The following is a 19,854-nucleotide window of genomic DNA, read 5'->3' as shown; positions in this document are numbered from 1 at the left end:
GGTGGGTAGGGGTTCTTTTGTAAAAAGTTTTATTGCATCGGCAATTGGTTGGAGTGTTCCGTAGGGGCCTACGACGTTAGGGCCTTTGCGGAATTGCATATAGCCTAAGATTTTTCGTTCTATGAGTGTTAAGAATGCAGTAGCAGTTAGGGCAGGAATAACTAGTAGAAATACATTGACTATAAACACGTTGTTAAGAAGAGGAATTGAACCTCTGATCATAAAGTTTTAAGTTTTATGTAATTACCGGGCTCTGCCATCTTAACGAGCCCTGTTCTTGGGTAGGAGTAGTAACTTGTAAGATTGAGATAATAGTCATCTGATTTGTGAGGGCACTTTGTGAAGTAGGCCCTATTTCTCTTGTCCTTTCGTACTGGGAGGAATATTTAATAGATAGAAACCGGCCTGGATTTCTCCAGTCTGAACTCAGATCACGTAAGACTTTAATCATTGAACAAACGAACCCTTAGTAGCGTCTGCACTGTTAGGATGTCTTGATCCAACATCGACGTCATAAACCCTATTGTCGATATGGACTCTAAAATAGGATTGCACTGTTATTTCTACGGTGACTTAGTCTGTTGATCAAGTTATTGGGTCAATAAGTGTAGATTTACTTAGACTAGTGAGGTCTTGGTATATGTCTTTCAGGGGCTGTGCTGTACTCCGAGGTCACCCCAACCAAAATTTATAATACATTGACAGTAGGTTAATGCCTGTGGGTTTTTAAAGTATTAGTTTGCATTATTAAATTGAAGTTCCATAGGGTCTTCTCGTCTTATTTAGGTATATCTGCCTCTTCACGGATAGGTCAATTTCACTGATTAAAAGTAAGAGAGACAGTTAAACCCTCGTGTGGCCATTCATACAAGTCCTTAGTTAGAGAACAAGTGATTATGCTACCTTTGCAGGGTCAGGGTACCAGGGCCGTAAACATGTGTCACTCGGCAGGCAGTGCCTCTACTACTGATAATGCTAGAGGTGATGTTTTTGGTAAACAGGCAGGGATAAAGCTTGCCGAGTTCTTTTTACTTTTTTTAATCTTTCCTGGATGCATGCCTGTGTTGGGTTAACAGTTTAGTTAATGGGTAAATTTAGCTGTAGTATGTAATGATTGGGCTGTTAACTAACGTTGTTTCGGTCTGAGATAACCTTATGCGGGGAGAATAATTTCATACTACTTATATTAACATTCTTACTTCTATTAAGTAATAGATTAGTCCAGTGTGTTTTAGGAGTTCAGTGGGATGAATAGAATTAAGAGTAACTAAGTATTGAGCTTAAACGCTTTCTTAATTGATGGCTGCTTTTAGGCCAACTATGGTAGTGGAATGTTTTACTCTGTATTGAAGGTTATTTCCTAGAGTCTAAAGAGCTGTCCCTCTTTAGACTAACAATTAAATTTACGGGAGGATTAAATGGCTCTGTAAGTAAATTGAAGGTTGAACTAAGATTCTGTCTTGGACAACCAGCTATCACCAGGCCCGGTAGGTTTGTCACCACTACCCACAGATCTTCCTATTTTGCCACATAGACGGGTGTGCTCTTTTAGCTCTCCTTGGGTAGCTCGCTTGGTTTCGGGGGGCGTTGTTTAAGTTCTCTATATAAAGTTATTTCTAGTTAATTCATTATGCAGAAGGTAGAAGGGTTTATCTTTGCTTTTTTATGCTTTATTAGGTTTTTGTCTTCCCCTTACGGTACTGTGTCTATTGCACCTAAAGTATAATTTCTGTCGCCTCTACTTTTGTGACAGGTAAATGATTTGGTTACTGTATTTAAGTAGTATAGTTGTAGGGAGGTTTGGGCTAGAGTTAGCTCAGAGCGATCATCTGTTGTGAGATCTTCCGGGTGTAAACTGGATGCTTTAGTTTAAGCTACGCTTTGATTCGTCCAAGCGCACTTTCCAGTATGCTTACCATGTTACGACTTATCCCCTCTATATCAGTGTGTAGTGGCTTATTGTTAATGTACTTTTGTGTGTGATGTTTGAGGAGAGTGACGGGCGGTGTGTGCGTGCCTAATGGCCTTGTTTCAATCAAGCTCTCTATTCTTGATTTACTGCTAAATCCACCTTAGGCCTTTAGATTTCATAAAGGCTGTCGTGTAGTTTTTCTAATTTAGAAAATGTAGCCCACTTCTTCCCACTTCATTGGCTGCACCTTGACCTAACGTTTTTATGATGATACTTCTGCTTACTTTACGATCTTTGAGGAGTTTGCTGAAGATGGCGGTATACAGGCTGAGGGTGAGAGGTGGTAAGTTTTATTGGGGTGTATAGATTACAGAACAGGCTCCTCTAGATGGATGTAAAGCACCGCCAGGTCCTTTGAGTTTCAAGCTATTGCTTGTAGTGTTCTGGCAAATAATTTTGTTGATTAAGTTATTGAGGTTTAGGGCTAAGCATAGTGGGGTATCTAATCCCAGTTTGTACCTTAGCTACAGTGCATTCAGAGCACTAAAGCCACTTTCGTAGAATATTTCACTATAACTGGGGTTTTCTACAACTTAGTTATAGGTTAGCTTTATTGGGAATAAAATCTTAAACACTTTATGCCAGGCTCTATTAACTTGAGTCAATCGTATGGCCGCGGTGGCTGGCACGAAATTGACCAACTCTAATGGTCAGTGTAACTTAAACTTTCGTTAATTGCTGAAAGTTTGTCACTGCTGTTTCCCATGGGGGCATGGCTAAGCAAAGTGTTTTGAGCTGCATGTGCGCATGCTCGATACTCGCTCCTCATGTTCTGATAATCTAGAGGGCATTTTCACGGGGCTGCGGGTGCTTGCATGTGTAATCTCACTGAGAGCTAATAGAAAGGCTAGGACCAAACCTATGTGTTTATGGGGTGATGATTACCCGTCTACACATTTTCAGTGTCTTGCTTTAAATATTAAGCTACATTAACTTGATAAATACTTAAATATACAGTGATGGTTCCATGTACATTTAAAATCTAACTTACTACTATATTAGTATAAGTATGTTTTCTGAAGGGCATGGTTTGAGGTATGTGGGGCGTAACCACGGGCAGTATTATCTGTTGGTGTACAGGGTATGTAGGGCGTATATGTTTTTCAGTTAATAGGACTTGTATTGGTGGTTAATGTTAGTAGTGGGATGTCTCTTTATGGTATCTGCCTCAGAAAATACGGATTGTGTTTAAGGTTTAAAATGGGTATATATATATATTTGGTTGTTAGGGTGGTGGTCTTAGGTTTAAATTGGGTTTAAATACTAGTTAATGATTTATTGTGTCCTGTAACCACTGACTGAATAACACCTTAGTGGTCGGGATGGGGGCCAAGACATTCAATATAGGTGCAATGATAGCATAAAGTCTGGCAAAACACATTCAAGTCCCACAGGATGATGGTTGGAAGTCCATTTTTTTTTCTTTGGAGACAATCTCGCTCTGCCCAGGCTGGAGTGCAGTGGTGCCATCTGGCCTCACTGCAACCTGCGCTCCCGGGTTCAAGCAATTTTCCCATCTCAGCCTCCTGAGTAGCTGGGACTACAGGGGCCCGCCACCATGCCAGGCTAATTTTTGTATCAGTGGTAAAGACGGGGTTTCTCCATATTGATCAGGCTGGCCTCAAACTCTTGACCTCAGGTGATCTGCTCCCTTGGACTCCCAAAGTTCTGGGATTACTGGTGTGAGTCACCGAGCCTGGCATCTCCTATTTTTAAAAAACTTTCTAGGAATATTCAATAAGTGTGAGATTATCTGTGTGTGGTTTTCAGTTAAACCACACACAGTTAACTTTGTTGGATAGTTATGTTGCAGAATTGTCTGTTCAGGTCCTTTGCGAAGTACTATATTCTTTTGCTACTTTGTGGTATTTTTTGTGTACACCTAAGATGACAACTCATGAATTACATGATTACCTGAAATTTTTGCCTAATCTATAGGATGCTTTTTTTAATTTGGAAAGTAGTTTCTTTCCTGTGCAGAAAGTTTTCTGGTTGATGTAGTCCATGTTTATTTTTGCGTTTTATGCATGTAGTTTTGGTCACCCATATAAGAAAATACTTATCAGTGACAAAGCATTTAATTGTCAGTGAGGTTTTTCTTCCAGGGTGTTTGTTTCTTTTTCTCTTTGCAACCGTGAGCAGAGATTCAAGTGACCCAGAATATATGCTCAACCTGTGTTTTAGTTAAAAACATTTTGTCGTTTATGATCTTTTGTTCAGGTCTTCGGGGTTTTTTTTGTTTGTTTTTTGACGGGGGGGGTGGGGGGTTGATTTTCATATATCATGTAAAATCAGGGTCCTGTTTCTCTCTTCTGCATCCAGATATCATATTTCTCAAAGGTATTCATTGAGCAGACTCTGCCTTCCACATTGTGGTGGTCTTTATCAAAGTGGGTTGACTGTGTTCATATTTGCGTTGATCTTGTTTTGTCCTCCCCGTTTTTGTCCACAGTTCTAGGTATTGTTTTTATACAAGTACCATATATCTGCTGCATAACTGCAGCTTGGCGGTGTGGTTTAATATCGAGGATTGTGGGTCCTCACTTTGATTGTATTTCTCAGGATTCCTTTAGATATGAATTGCTTTTATGGTTCCCTGTGATTTTTAGCAAGATGTATTTATTTCTGTTAACTTTTGTTTTGCAACATAAAGGTGCATAATTAGGGTTACATTTTCACACATATAGATTGGGTAATGATCAAATCAGGGTACTTAGGATGTCTATTCCCTCATAAGGTACTATTTTTGTGTGGCGAGAACACTCAAAATTCTCTTTTCTTATTCTTTTGAAAAATATAATATTGTTAACTCCAGTCACCAGGCTGAGGAGGAGAACACTCAGATTTATTCCTTTAAGGTTAAGATAACTTCGCTTCCATAACCAATCCCTACTCCCCCTCTATCTCCCAGACCCTGGTAACCCATATTGCGCTTTCTACCTCTTTAAGATAGACATCTTAAGATTCAGTGTTTGTCTTTCTTGGCCCAGCTCATTACATTTAACATAATGTTTTCCAGGTTCATCTGGGTTGCTCCACATGACACTGTTTCATCATTTCGGTGGCTGAAGAATATTCCCTAGTGTATGCATACGAGAGTGTGATCCCTTTATCTGTGGATGAACAGGTAGGTTGAATGTATACCCAGTAGTGGGAATGCTAGATGGTATGGTATTTTTCTTTTCTATCCTTTGCAGGACCCCCAACTGTTTTTTACAGCGTTAATCCTAATTTACATTTCCACAAACAGTTCTCCTTTGTGGAAATTCATACTAGAAGTTGTCTTTTAAAATATTTTAATCCGTTTTTAATGTTCATTCTAGTTGGAGTGAGATAAGATCTGAGTGTGGCTTTGATCTTCATTTTTCTCATGCATAGTAATGGTAACCACATTTCTGCAAACATTGCATCGGTTTCTTCTCTGCACAAATATCTCTTCAGGTTATTTGGTTTTGTTATTTTTCTGCTTTTTTTTTTTTTTTTTTTTTGTTTTTTTTTTTTTTTTTTTTTTTTTTTTTTTTTTTTTTTTTTTTTTTTTTTTTTTTTTTTTTTTTTTTTTTGGCCAGCTGGTAGTGTTACTGGCTTGTACCTTTTCAAAAATAACCCCTTATCCAACTGAATGTTTGCCCAAACTTTTCTCATAATTTTTAGTATGCGTTTTCATTTTGTTCATTGTTTATTAGGCACAGACTCTTCAGTTTGACGTGGCCCCACATGTGTACAATTTCTTGGCTAGCTGTGCTGTTGGTTACTAATCAAGAAAAAGCAAAATCACTACCAAAGCAGTCCATTGTCCATGATTTTCTTTTCCTTGTATTTTTGTTAGTTTTTGCAAATCGTGAGCATACATCCAAGTTGCAATAAATATACGCGCACCTGAGGTTGTCTTTATAGGAGCTTTATGGTTGTAAGTTTTGTGTATAATCTTTAATCCTTTTCAGTTGATTATTGTGTATTTCATACCATAAGAGTCATGTATTATTCTTTTGCAAATGGATACCTAGTTTTGAAGACCTTCCCCATTGTGTCAGTTTTTTGGTGTTTTGAAAAATGTGTTCACTCTATATAAATTTGTGTTTATTATTGAACGCCCTCATTTTGCTCACTGGTCTGTATTTCTCTGTGTTTACCAGTAACATATGGGTTGGTTAACTAGGGATTTTCATTTAATTGGAACTCAGGGAATGTGATACATGCCACATGGTTTGTGTTTCTCAGGATAACTTTGGAAATTAAGGGTGTTTCACATTTCCATGAGAATTTTGGCATTGTTTTCTTTATATATCTTAAAACACCATTTGCCATATATAAATGTATATAATTAGAGGGTACAGGGAAGATTTTGATACATGTGTATGTTGAGTAATGATCAAATTGGGTTATTTAGCATCTCTTCACCTCGAATAGTTATGATTTTTTTGTGTGGTAACAGCATTCAGAATATTTTCTTCTAGCTACTTTGAGACATATGATACATTTGTGTTAAGGCCAGTCACCCTGCTGTGGAATAGAAGACCAGAATTGATTGCTGTCATCTGAGGGTAACTTTTTACCCATTGCTGATTCCTTCCCAGACCCTCTCCATCTTCCCAGTGACCTCTAGTAACCCCTATTGAACTTTCTGCTTATAGGAGATGAAGATGTTTTCAGTCTGCATGCCTGAGATCGTGTGGAATGGGACTTTGTCTACCAGGCTCATTCGTTGGACCTGATGTTCTCCAGGTTTCTTCATGAGGCTGCAGATGGCAGGATTTCCCAGAGCTTTATGGCTGGAACATACTCCGTGGTGTTTCTGTACAGCAATTTCTTCATCCCTGCAGCTGTGCGTGGACAGGTAGGTTGGTTCTGTACCTTGGCCACAGTTACAAGTGCCTCAGTACCCATGGAAGGCAGATAGCTCTCTTCAGCCCAGGGATTTCAGCTGCTTTAAATGTGGAACCAGAGGTGGCGCTGCCAGCTGACATGGTAGTTGTACTGTGAAGTTTTTCAGGAACCTCCTGCTGTTTCTCATAGTGTGTATACTAGTTTACATCTCTACCAATAGTGTCGAAGAGGTTACCTTTCTGTAAGTCTACACTGGCTGGCGCCTTCAAAAATGTGTGTTTTGTTTTTGGTAGTATTCATAGTGAGTGGAAGGAGACGGAATGTTAGCATGGTTTTCATGGACATTTTTGTGAGTATTCGTGATGTGGAGAAAGTCATTTGAGAAATCCCCACGTTGCTTTCCATGGTGTCTGAACTGGTTTGCATTTCCACCAGCAGCAGAGCAGCGTCCCTCTTCTCTGCCTCGCCTGCATTCGTTCTTGCGGACCGTGTCCTAATCGTCATTCTGGCCAGTGTGCAGTACTATCTCGTGGGCCTTTTGCTTTGTCTTTTTCTGATGATGACTGAGGTAGAGAAATGTTGTCATGTCTGTTGGTTGCTGTAAGCCTTCTTTTGAGGTGCGTGATTTCCTGCCTCTTGCCCTTTCTTCCTTGAGTTTTTGTTTTCCTGATTGATTTAACATCTTTAAGGTAGATCCTGGATATTAGCCTTCATCAGATGCATGTGTGGGAACATTTTCTCCCGTCGTGCAGGCCGTCTGTTCACTCTGTTGGTCATTTCTTCTGTGCAGCAGCTCTTCTGTGTATTAGGTGCCACTGGGCAATACTTGTTTTAGTTGCGCTTGCTTTTGGAGACTGAGACACATCCATGCCGTGCCAAATCCTCTGTCAGGAAGGGTGTTTCTAGGTTCTCTTGCAGGCTTTTCATATGTGAGGTCTTGCATTTACATCTTTCATGCATCTTGAGTTTATGTCTGTACACCGTGAGACACGGGGCCCAATGTTTTTCTTCTGCAGCTGGCTAGTCATTTATGCCAGCGCCGTGTATTGAAAGGAGGGAGTCCTTTCTCCAAAGCTTATTTTTGTGGATTTTGTTGAAGATCAGATGGTGTTAGGGGTGAGGGTTTATGTCTGGGTCCTCTAATCTGTTCCACTGCTCTGTGTGGAATGGGGTCCCTAGCTTTTCAATGAAATTTAACATCGGGAAGTGTGACACAACCGAGGTAGTTTGGATTTCTCAGGATTGCTTTGGAAATTCAGTGTGTTTTGTGGTCCACATGAATGTTAGCATTGTGTATTTACATCGTTTTTTAAAAGGTTGGTCATATAGTAAAGGTATACAATGGGGGGAGTTTAGAGTGGGGCATTTTGATTAATGCAGACACAGATGAATGATAAAATCAGGATATTTAGAGGCTCTAGTATCAGAAACAGTTGTTAATTTCTTTGTGGTGAAAACATTTGGAATTTCCCAGATTTTGTGAAAAGGGTGTGATGTTGTGTTAACCTCTGGTCACTTGGCTGTGGAACAGGAGATTCATTCCTCTCATCTAAGTGTAACTTTGTGACTATTTCTGACCTCTGCCCATCCCCCTTCTTCCCTCCAACCTTTAGTAACTATTATTGTGCTTTCTAGACCTGTGCAGTGAAGCCTTTTATTTTGGATTCTAAATTAGTTTTTCTTTTTCTGCCTGTCTTACGTCATATATCACGATGTCCTCCAGGTTCAACAATATGGCTCCAAATGATGAAATTTCATTCTGGTTTTCTGGCTGAAGACGATTCTGTTTGTGTACATCCACCAAGTATTCCTTCATCTGCAGGTAAGTCTACTCTTTGTCTTGGCAATTGTGAATAGTGCTGCAGTCCACATAGGATGGCAGACGCCTCTTGCATGGACTGATTTCTTTTGCCCTGAAAGTATACTTAGTAGTACACTTGTTAGATGAAGTGGTAGGTGTAGGTTAAACTTTTGGAGCAAGCTCCCACTGGTTTCTGTAGTTTGTATACTGATTAACGTTCTTACCAAATGAGTTCCTCTGTGGAAATTGACACCAGCATTTGTGTCTCTTTTAATGTATTTTATTGCTTTGATAACATCCATGTGAATTATAGTGAGATGATGTGTGTTGTTTTGATTTACATCTTTCTCATGATTTGTGATGTTATTTAAGTTTTTAAAACTTGTTTTCAATGTTACGTCTTCTTTGAAGAAATGTCTATTTAGGTTCTTCGGCCCCATTTTGTTTAGTTATTAGTTTCTCTTTTGTGTTTTTGCTAGTAAGTAGTGTTTGTTGAAAGACAACCTTTCATCAGATGTAGGTTTGCAGAAACCTTTCTTGTAAACTTCAGGATAATTTTTTATTTTATTTATGGATTTTTAAAGAATCTGCTTGGGCACAAACTCTAACGTATGATGCAGTCCCATGTGTGTCTGTTTTCTTGTCCTTTGATGTAGGTGACTGATGAGGAAAAACAGAATCATGACCAAACTAGTTCATCACCTATGAGTTTTTCCCTGTATTTTGTATTTTGTTTTGACATACTGTGAGCACAGATCCACATTGACCTAAATATACCCACACCATATGTCTTCTCATTGGAGGAGTTTGATGCATTCAACTTTTGTTTATGAATCTCTAATTCATTTTGAGTTAAACCTTGGTCTTTTTACACAATAGGGGTCCTGTTTTACTTACGTAGGAATATCCAGTTTTCAAATCCATTTTCTAAACAGATTTCCCCTTCTTCGTTGTGTCTTTCGGTGTTCTTTTACAGAACGTGTACACTCCCTAGGAATTTGGGTTTGCCATTGAGCTCCCTCATTCCGTCTGTTGGTCTGGGTTTCTCGGTTAGTGCCAGTCATCTATTGTTTAGATAACTGGCTTTTCAGTATAATTTCAAATGGAGGACAGTGATGCATTCCATGTACTTTGTATTTTCAGGGTTGCTTTGAAATTCAGGGTGTTTCATGGTTCCATGTAAATTTTAGCATCATTGGTATCCTTTAAAAAAAAAAAAAAATTACCCTAGAGTGTATGTATATAACTAGAAGATACAGGGGCCATTTTGATATGGGTACACCTAGCATATTGATCAAATCACAATATTTAGCATCTATGAAGTCCTCTAGGTATTACTTGTCTGTGGAGGTGATACTCAGAATCCTTTCCAGCTGTTTGGAAAATTCACTACAATATTAACCCTGGTCACTCTGTTATAGAAGAGAAGGGCAGTACTGATCTGTTTTCTAAGTGTAACTTTGTACCCAGTACCAATCCCTGCCTAGGCCCCCCTTCCCACAGCCTCTGGTAACCACTGTTGAACTTTCTACCTCTGTGAGGTCAAGTGTTTTAGATTCGACATGCATGAGATCATGCAGTATATGCCTTTCTCTGCCTGGTGTATTTCATTTGACATAATGTTCCTCAGGTTTTTCCATGTGGCTGCAAGTGACGAGATTTCCCCCATTTCTATGATTGAAGAATATTCTACTCTGGATGTATATTGCAGTTTCCTCGTCCCTTCATCAATGGATGAACAGGTAGGTGCATTTCCTATCTTGGCTGTCGTGAGTACTGCAGTACAGAGGGCAAGGCAGGTATCTCTTCCACATAGGAATGGAATGATGGCTAGATGAGATGGCGTTTTTACTTTGTTTGAGGCACTTCCAGCTGTTTTTCCTAGTGTGTGTAGACATTGACATTCCCACCAATAGTGTATGAGAAGAGTTTCCCCTTCTGAAAGTCTATACTAGTTGTTTCCATTGAACACTTTTATTTCTGTTTTAGGGAACATTCAATCTATGTGGATGGAAGCTGTATCTCAGTGCGGTTTTCCTTGACGTTCTCGTGAGGATTAGCGCTTTTGAGAGACTTTTCTTTTCCCTGTGAGTCAGTTTGACATCTGCTTTGCAGACACGTCTATTCAGGTCCTTTGCCCAGACTTAGCTTGGGTGTTTGTTTCTTTTTCTGTTTTTGTTTCCCCCACACGGTAGTGTTAGATTCTTGCACATATTTTATAACGACCCCTTTCAAAGACAGGATTTTCCCTAGTTTTCTTTCAGTCTGTGAGGCACCTTCTCTTCTGTTCATTGTTTCCTCTTCACAGCATAAGATCCGATGTTTTCCGTAGTTCCACGTGTTTCCATATTAGTGGTGACTTCACTATGCAGTTAAAGACAGTGAAAAAGATTGCCAATCTATGGGATCGTCTATGGTTTTTTCCTTCTAATTTTTCTTTTTCTATTTCACATTTTGCAACTTGTGTGCATAGATTAGTCTTCTAAACTATGTGCTTACCCTTTGTTTTCTGAGGGAAGTAAATGGTTTCAAGATTGACTTTAGGCCTTCAATGTAATTTACATCGATTTTTGTCCTATTTCACTGTTTTTCATGTGGTTATCCAGTTTGCTCAAAATCATTTATTATTTTCCCATTGTGTCTTTTTGTGTTGTGTTGAAAAATGCGTTCAGTGTACATTCATTTGGGTGGCATGTGGGACCCCCTCATTCTGTCCATTGGGTAGCCTTTCTGTTTTTATGCCAGAGGCAGGTTGTTTGGATAAATAAAGGTTTTAGTTGCTTTATCATTATGCCCACTTAGTACCTTTAGTTTCTTGCATATGTTAGATAACAGTTCTTTTCGGATACGTGATTTTCTATAATTTTATCCCAATCTGTAGGATCCCTTTTCTTTGGGTTCATTGTTTTTTCCTTGTTTATAAATTTTAAAATTGTCCTTTGGGAGCAGATGGAGCTCTGAACAAATTGTGCCTGGAGCTCAGAGTAGATGGAGGAAGATGGAGCTCAGAGTAGATGGAGCAAGATGAAGCTCAGAGTAGATGGTGCTTAGAATAAGATGGAGCAGCAAGCATATGGTGCTCAGGGCAAGATGGAGCTTCAGTGATTGTAGCTCAGAACAGAAGGAGCTCGCGGAAGATGTTGCTCCCAGTAAGATGGAGCTCCAAGCAGATGGTGCTCAGAGTAAGAAGGACCTAAGAATGATTAGAACTCTGAGAAAGATAATGCTCTCTGCTGATGGTGCTTAGAGAGAGATGGAGCTCAGGGTGATTGCTCTGAGAGATTGGAGCTCTGAGCAGATGGAGCTCAGAGCAGATGGTGCTCAGGGCAAAATGGACCTCAAAGTGATTGGCACTCCAAAGAAGATGGTTCTCTGAGCAGATGGTGCTCAGAGCAAGATGGAGCTAAATGCAGATGATGCTCAGGGCAAAATGAAGCTCAGAGAGATTGGAACTTCAAAGAATGTGGATCTCAGAGCACATGGTGCTCAGGGCAAGATGGAGCTCAACAAGCTGGAGATCAGAGCAGATGGAAGTCCGGGCAAGATGGAACTCGGAGACAATGTTGCTCACGGTAAGATGGAGTGCAAAGTGATTGGAGCTCCTAAGATGTTGGATCTCGGAGAAGATGATGCTCAGGGCAAGATGGAACTTAGAGTGAGTAGAGCTCCAAGCAAGATGGAGCTGGGAGCAGATGCTGCTCAGAGCAGGATGGAGGTTGGAGTGATAGGAGTCCTGAGCAAGATGGAGCTTGGAGCAAATGGAGCTCAGAGTAGACGGAGCTCCGAGCAGACGGTGTTCTGAGTAGATGGTGCTCAGAGCAAGGGAGCTCAGAGTGATTAGACCTCCAGACAAGATGGAGCTCGGAGCAGATGGAGCTCTGAGCAAGATAGAGCTCGGAGCAGATGCTACTCAGCAAGATGGAGCTCAGAGCAGATGGAGCTCCAAGCAAGATGGAGCCCCGTGAAGATGGTGTTAAAGGAAAGACAGAGCTCAAAGTGATTTGACCTCTCAGCAAGATACAGCACTTGGAGCAGATAGAGCTCTGAGCAAGATGGAATTTGGAGCAGTTGAAGCTCTAAGAAGATGGAGCTTGGAGCAGATGGAGCTCTGAGCAAGATGGAGCTCGGAGTGATTGGAGCTCTGAGCAAGATGGAACTCGGAGCAGTTGAAGCTCTAAGAAGATGGTGCTCTGAGCAAGATGGAGCTTGGAGCAGATGGAGCTCAGACTTATTTGAGCTCTGAGTAAGATGGAGCTCAAAGCAAGATGGAAGTTGGAGCAGACGTTGCTTGGAGTATGATGGAGCTCGGAGAAGTTGGAGCTCTAAGCAGATGGAACTGTAAGGAAGAGAGAGCTCAGAGCAGATGGAACTCAGAGCAGATGAAGCTCCAAGCAATATGGTGCTTCAGTCAAGATTTAGCATGGATTTAGCAGATGGTACTTGCAGCAGATCGCACTACTGCACTCCAGCTTGGGCCACTGAGCAAATTTTTTCTCAAAAAAAAAAAAAAAAAAAAACAGTCTCAAAAAAAAAAAAAAAAAAAAAAAACTTAAATACTTTGAAAATATCTCACAGTTTGCTATAAGTGAATCAACTTCCAAGATGCCTTATCCCATGGCCATGGATGAGAAGACCCATTTCCTTGTTGGTTGTTTATAGGAGACCTTACTCCCTTACTATGTGGACCTCTGTCCAATTATTTTTTTAAAAGCCATAACAACCTTAACACCAAAACCTAACAAGAACATTATTAGAAGGGTAAACTATAGGCCAGTATGAATTATGAACACAGATGTAAAAGTCCTAAACATATTTGCTAATGTAAGCCAGGGTAGTTCATAGAAAGGCTAATACATTAGGATGATGATGGGTTACTGTGGGACTTTAAAGTTGAATTAATATTTGGGAATCAATTAACGTAATTTACATTATGTCTTAGGCTGTTTGACCTGCTTTAACAAAATGTAATAAAGCAAGCTCCTTACAAATAACAGAAATTCATTTCTCAGAATTCTGGAGGGCTGGAAGTTCAAGTAAAGGCACTGCCAGATTCAGTGTCTGGTGAGACAGGAACCACGTTATGGCTCCTAAATAAATAAGGGTTTAGGTAAGTTATTACACAACCATAGATGGTATGCTCTTGCTGTGTCCTTATGTGGTGAAAGGGATGAGGGGTCTCTTGGTCCTCCTCCTCTTTCTTGTTACTATTGTCCAGCATTTTATTTTCACCACAGTTTTTCTACTGCCCAAGTTGGTTATCACCATTATTACACTCCTAAGATGCTTATTCAGATTTACTTACGTTTACCACTTTCTTTCTTTACCCATTGCTGTGCCAGTTATGAATTTACTGCCTCTCAGCTCCCAAACTCAGCTTGGTTGTCATGTTTATGGATCCTGTGTATTGTATTTCTCTTTTACCAGCTGATACAATGCCATGCTATACTATGTCAGTAAGGGAAACAGTTTCACTGCAGAGGAAAGTGGCTTCTTTTCCTGGTTCCTGTGTTCTTCCATTGTCTTCTTAGACTTACTGGTAGCAGTGTGCATGCACCGTGCCACAAGTTTTGTTGACACTCTGAGTGGGGCTTCCTATTTACCAATCTGAGCTCAATCCCTTGGTCTCTAGCCTTGCTTCTTGCATTTTCATCCTCCGGGGATCAAATTTCTTCTTCTCATTCTTTGATTGTTCTAATGAGGGTTTATTAGTAGTAAATCCTGTCTTTGTTTAGCACCTGGTCTTTAGTAATGAACAAGTCTTTACTGAGCACTCAATTCTGAATGATAATTTGGGCATAAAATTCTAGATTGGCAGTTCATTCCTCTCTACACTTTCAAGATATGATTCCACTCACTTTTGTCTTTTGTGTTTTTTTTTTTCACGAAGTTTGCTTCTAGTTTAATTTTAATAAATAATCTTCCTATTTTATTGGTTCTGCTCTTTGTCTTTAGTGTTTGACAGCTGCACTGTTTTGTCTAGATGTGAATTTCTTATGTTTTCTGCTATCCTTGTGTGTCCTGAATCTGAAGATGAGTTCTTTTATTTCTAAGTGAACTCAGCCAGTATCACTTTAAGTGCTTCATCTTCTTCATTTTCTAGTTTCTCATGTTTGTACTCTGTATGGACATATGATAAACTTTTATATTCTATTCTACATACCTCTTAACCATTTATTTATTTATTTTGTCTCTTCCTGCTATCTCTTGATAATTTCCTCAAATGTATTCTCTTTGTCTCTCTTTAATTTGCTATTTAATGTCAAGTGTATCCTGTTCACTAAGTTAGTATTTCAGTGATCTTTGTTTAATTCTGGCATCAGAAAGTTGTATCTAGTCTTTAGTTTATCCTGTCCATTAGATTTTATTATCTCAATTACAGTAATTTTCATTCTGGTTTTTTTTTGCTATCTGTTCTTTAGAACCTTGTTTTTTTTAAACTATAAATCCTTACATTTGCCTTACATAAAAATCTTGGTGAGTTATGCATAAATCTGTTCTTGTGTATCTGCTGACAATCCCTCATGTGACTTGTGTACCCCTCTGTTTTGCAATTTTGGATTGGGAACTCATCGTCAGTGGGGCTTTCCTGTGGGAAGTTCTGTGTCCTAGGTTATGGTCATACTCCTACAGAATTATACACTTTGCATCCTAACACCTGCATTGACACTGTCCTAGAACCAATTTAAATGGTTACCTGTAGTTTTCCACACTAAGTAATTTAAATTTTGGACTCGAAACCATGGCAAAACATATTTCCAGGGTTTCAATTTGTTAAGATAAACTTTAATTAAAAAAAAATAAAAAAAACAGGCCGGGCGCGGTGGCTCAAGCCTGTAATCCCAGCACTGTGGGAGGCCGAGGCGGGTGGATCACGAGGTCAAGAGATCGAGACCATCCTGGTCAACATGGTGAAACCCCGTCTCTACTAAAACTACAAAAAATTAGCTGGGCATCCTGGCGCGTGCCTGTAATCCCAGCTACTCAGGAGGCTGAGGCAGGAGAATTGCCTGAACCCGGGAGGCGGAGGTTGCGGTGAGCCGAGATCGTGCCATTGCACTCCAGCGTGGGTAACAAGAGCGAAACTCTGTCTCAAAAAAATAAATAAATAAATAAATAAAAATAAAAATAAAAATAAAAAAACAAACCCGGATTCTAGAGACCTTGCCATTTCTGTGATACTACATAGTTTTTCAGTTCCATCTAGATAGGCAGAAAAACCTAAGCTGCTAGCAACTATCAGTGTTAATAACTCACCCACCCCCATCTTCGATTGCCACAGTATCACCTCTAATATCTACGTCTATTTAGTTTTTGTATTTGTAAATGTTTTTTCACATTGTACAGTGTGGCTGTATAACTTACCTTTATTTAAAAGCTTTTAGATTATTTTAATTTCTCTATTCTAATACACAGTATTTCTATGAAAATTCTCATAGGTATTGAGTATTATGGATATTATTTAGGATAGAGTATAAAGCTTACATAACTAATTTAGTTTCAATCTTCCAGGTCCTGTGAAAATTTTTAGGTTGTATGGGATTTTGTCTAGCAGCATTCAGCATCACAGGGAAGGCAAATACTTGGAATCAACCAGGTTGGGTTTTTCTCTTCAGAAGAGTAAAATAAAGGAAAAGAGTCAGTGGGCTAGGCTGGGTGTGGTGGCTCATGCCTGTAATCCCAGCACTTTGGGAGACAGAGGCAGGCAGACTGCTGGAGCTCAGGAGTTTGAGACCAGCCTAGGAAACATGGTGAAACCCCATGTCTACTAACTACAAAAATTAGCCAGGTGTGGTGACCCAGGGCCTACAGACCCAGCTACCAGGAGGGCTGAGGTGGGAGGATCACTTGAGCTCCGGAGGTTGAGGCTAGAGTGAGCCGAGATGGTACCACTGTACTCCAGCCTGGGTGACAAAGTGAGACCCTGTATTGAAAGGAAAAAAAAAGAGTGGGCGTGAGGCCCCAGTGAAGTGAGAGCAGTTGAGTGATTATACTCTAAGGACAGGAGGTAGTGGTCAGAACAGCATGTCTGAATCACTGATTTGAGAAATGGGATAATTCTTGGGTAATGAAAAGGACTAGAAAGTAGGTGATGGACTTTGGTGACAAAATCCAAACTTTGTGTATAACAAAGAGAGTTAATGTTCAGAATATGTGAGAAAATTTCACAATAACTAAAGGAAAGAGTTTTCTCACTACAAGGAAATGCTAAGTGCCGAGGTGACAGATCTGCTAAATACCCTGATTTGACTATTGCTCAATGTGCACATGTAGAGAAAAATCACACTGTATCCTATAAATATGCACATATGAATTAAAACTTTTAAAAATACAGAAGACTTCCTTAAAGTAACAACAACAAGAAGTCAGGAAAAGCAGAGGTCATAGAATTAAATCAGGCCATTTAAATGGACATTGAGGTCAGTCAGGATGATGAACCCAAGTGTAAGACTTTAGGAGAAGTGTGAAAGTTTTCATTGAAAATCTTTGATAGATCTGAAGGTGGCAGTGCCAGGGAACTGGCAGTGGGGGTGAGTAGCACACGTTTCAAAGGAGCAAGAGATGTTCTAATAGGAAGAGAGAAAGAATCATTTCCAAGCAATTGGAAGGAGGAAGGAGAATCTATAGACCACATTCCCACCTGAAGTACTTCGGAGTTTGCGAGAATGTATATTCTCTACTTGAGACATAAGGGAAGCAATGCCCTCAAGGGAAATCCAGGTTACAGTTATAGCCAAGAGATGCAAGGAATTGTCAATGACAGAGCAGCCAAAGGCAATCAGGACATGTGCTTGTCATGCAGCTGGATTGACTTTCAGAGAGGACAACCGAACATTTCGTGCAGTGTGGGAGGAAAGGGGTGCTGGGCCAAGGGGGAAAATTCAGAACGTAGTGATAAGAGTGTGGGGGAGAACAGAAGAACAAAGGGGCTTAGGGTTTGGGTGGTGATCACAGAAACCAGGAATGTTGAGCAGAGAGGGCTGCTCCATCAGACCAAAGAATGGAGAAGGGTGCAGGAGGGGCCTCCTTAGCCATCCCACGTGGAGTCAGACATCTCAGCTAGTGAGCAAGTCCAAACCTAGTCATTAGGTGTCCAGGAGTGTGGAGTCCTCCTGCCAGCACTGGCCCTATTAATAGAGTAAGGCATAACCACGGGGCACAGGGACCAAGAGATTACTACAGAAAGTAAAGTTGTGCTCTGAAGCGCCCCCTGCAGGACCCTGTCCAGAGAGTCAGTAGGAGGTGAGGCCGCTGGTCAGCACTCTGGGCTATTCTGTGCTCCCTCCCATCTGCCCCTCCATTGGCCCAAGTTCTAGTCCCACTTGCTTTGTCACCCGCTGCCTCTGGCAGCTTTCTCTCTGGCCTTCAGTGTCCTCATTTATCCAGTGAATACAGCATCTCTCCTCTAATCACAGGTATTCATGCAGCGATATAAATGATGTGGAAGTGCTTTGAAAAATGTAGTGAGGGAAAGACTGGGGCACTGACTTCCCATTTTCCCGAGTCCTGCTTCAGAACCACTCTTCCCTAACTCCGTCTTGGCCCTTTGACCAAACTTTGCCTACTGAGGGGCATAACTACATGGTACCCCCAGAACAGAGATGGATATTACAGCCCCTACTTCTTCTCTTTGCTATTTGCCGTGATCACTCTTAAACCTAGAGACTGGGCCCCTTTCCCTGGCTGGTGGGGCGCTCTCCCTAGACCAAAAGGGTGGGGCACATAGGAATCATAATGGGCATTCTGACACGGTGTGATGCGAGCGGTGGGCGTGAGGTAAATGCTGGAGCGGCTCTGGGCACACCCCAGTTACTCATTTGGACTCATTGGGACAAGTGACTAACTAGAATCCTCACTGAAGAAATGACAAGAAAGCTCCCTCCGATTTCTAAATTTCCATCCCGCTCACTAACTGGTTTTATGCCACACCCTCCTAATACACCCCGCCCTCCTAATCCAACCCGCTCTCGTAAGCCAACCCGCTTACCCCCTCTTGTTCCTCAGCCTGCCAGGCCTCCTTCTCCTCAGCCTGCCAGGCGTGTTCCTCCTCAGCCTGCCAGGCCTCNCTCCTCAGCCTGCCAGGCCTCTTCCTCCTCAGCCTGCCAGGCCTCCTTCTCCTCTCCAGAATAATGTAGATTCTTCTGTTTTCCACCCTGGCTGCCGCTCCACTGTGGCTCATGCCCACCCTCCCTGCTATCCTAAACTAAAACTCTTCCAGCCCTGTCCTGCTATTCATGACAGACCATCCGTTTCCCAATTCGGTGGTCCCAGAATTCTTTCCAATCACTCCCGTATCTATTCCCCCACTCCTCCTCCTGGCGCTGATGCCCAGCGCTGTGGTCCCAGAACTCCTTCCTGTGACTCCTTTGTCTATTCCTCTTCTTCTAGCTCTGATTCCCTATGTCGTCCCAGAGCTCTTTCCCATTACTCACCTGTCTATTCCCCGACTCCTCCCCCTAGCCCTGCTTCCCAGTGCCGTGGTCCCAGAGCTCCTTCCTGTGACTATCCCCCTACAACTCCCTCCTAGCCTTGCTTCTTTCTAGTCCCCAGCCCCCACCCCTGCCACCCCCAACCGGACCTGAGAGTCCACAAATCTCATCTTGGAGATGGTTTTCCTGCTCCTGGGGCAGTGCCGGTGCAGTTCAGGATGGCCAAGACCGCGGGTTCCCAGCAGCCTGACCCGGTGGACAAGGGAAATGCAAGGTGATGGCAAACCAGCATTTAGCCTGAGTAAGTCACAGGAGCCCTTTCCACAGCAGAGCCTGGTCACCTTACTGCTATCTGTATTTTGCCTTCATTCCCATCTTCTCAATCCTCTTCAGAGACCAGAGACACCTTTAACAATTTTCTTTCTCTAAATAGTATGGGCCTTTCCTCCCCTGCCTGATCAGCCAGCCTGCCTGAGCTTCTACATGTGTCCTGGGCTTCTCCATGGAAATCGGTCTGTAGCCACAGAGCAAACCACAGTGCCGGTGACAGAGAAGGTAGAGGGAAGTGAGGAGTGGGAAGCACCTCATCTGTTCTCTAGGATGGCAAGTCCTGCCCTGGGTTAAGGTGAGTGTAAGAAGCATGACCCCTGACAGCTCACAGGGCACAAGGCCCTGCTATAGATAGATGGAGACTCAGTTTTGCTTTTGTTCATGTTTTTCGGGTCTTACTTATCGCAGAATTCATTTGTATTCACCCTAGGATTCCAGAACCATGGCAGGGACTTTCTGTCCTTGGGAAGTGTTTCCTGCAGTAGGGGCAGGGGCCTCCA

At 41.5% G+C, this 19,854-nt stretch overlaps 1 long non-coding RNA gene across 3 annotated transcripts in view; it reads left to right on the top strand.

Annotated features, from left to right (window-relative positions):
- Nucleotides 1-13,151, top strand: part of LOC108298889 — a 23,729-nt gene extending 10,578 nt beyond the window's left edge. For 2 of the 3 annotated variants that reach the window (XR_005198820.1, XR_005198819.1), the window contains exons 2-5: nucleotides 4,992-5,099; nucleotides 6,604-6,806; nucleotides 8,520-8,618; nucleotides 10,228-13,151. This is a non-coding gene — a long non-coding RNA (uncharacterized LOC108298889). Of the gene's footprint in view, nucleotides 1-3,871; nucleotides 4,363-4,962; nucleotides 5,100-6,603; nucleotides 6,807-8,519; nucleotides 8,619-10,227 lie in introns of those variants that run through there. The other variant, XR_001822744.2, reaches the window with a different exon arrangement.
- Nucleotides 13,152-19,854: the final 6,703 nt, after the last annotated feature.

The sequence above is a fragment of the Cebus imitator genome, unplaced genomic scaffold (genome assembly GCF_001604975.1).
Source record: "Cebus imitator isolate Cc_AM_T3 unplaced genomic scaffold, Cebus_imitator-1.0 Scaffold1172, whole genome shotgun sequence".
In the NCBI taxonomy this organism is placed as follows: Eukaryota; Metazoa; Chordata; class Mammalia; order Primates; family Cebidae; genus Cebus; species Cebus imitator.
This window is presented reverse-complemented; position numbering and strand designations above follow the sequence as displayed.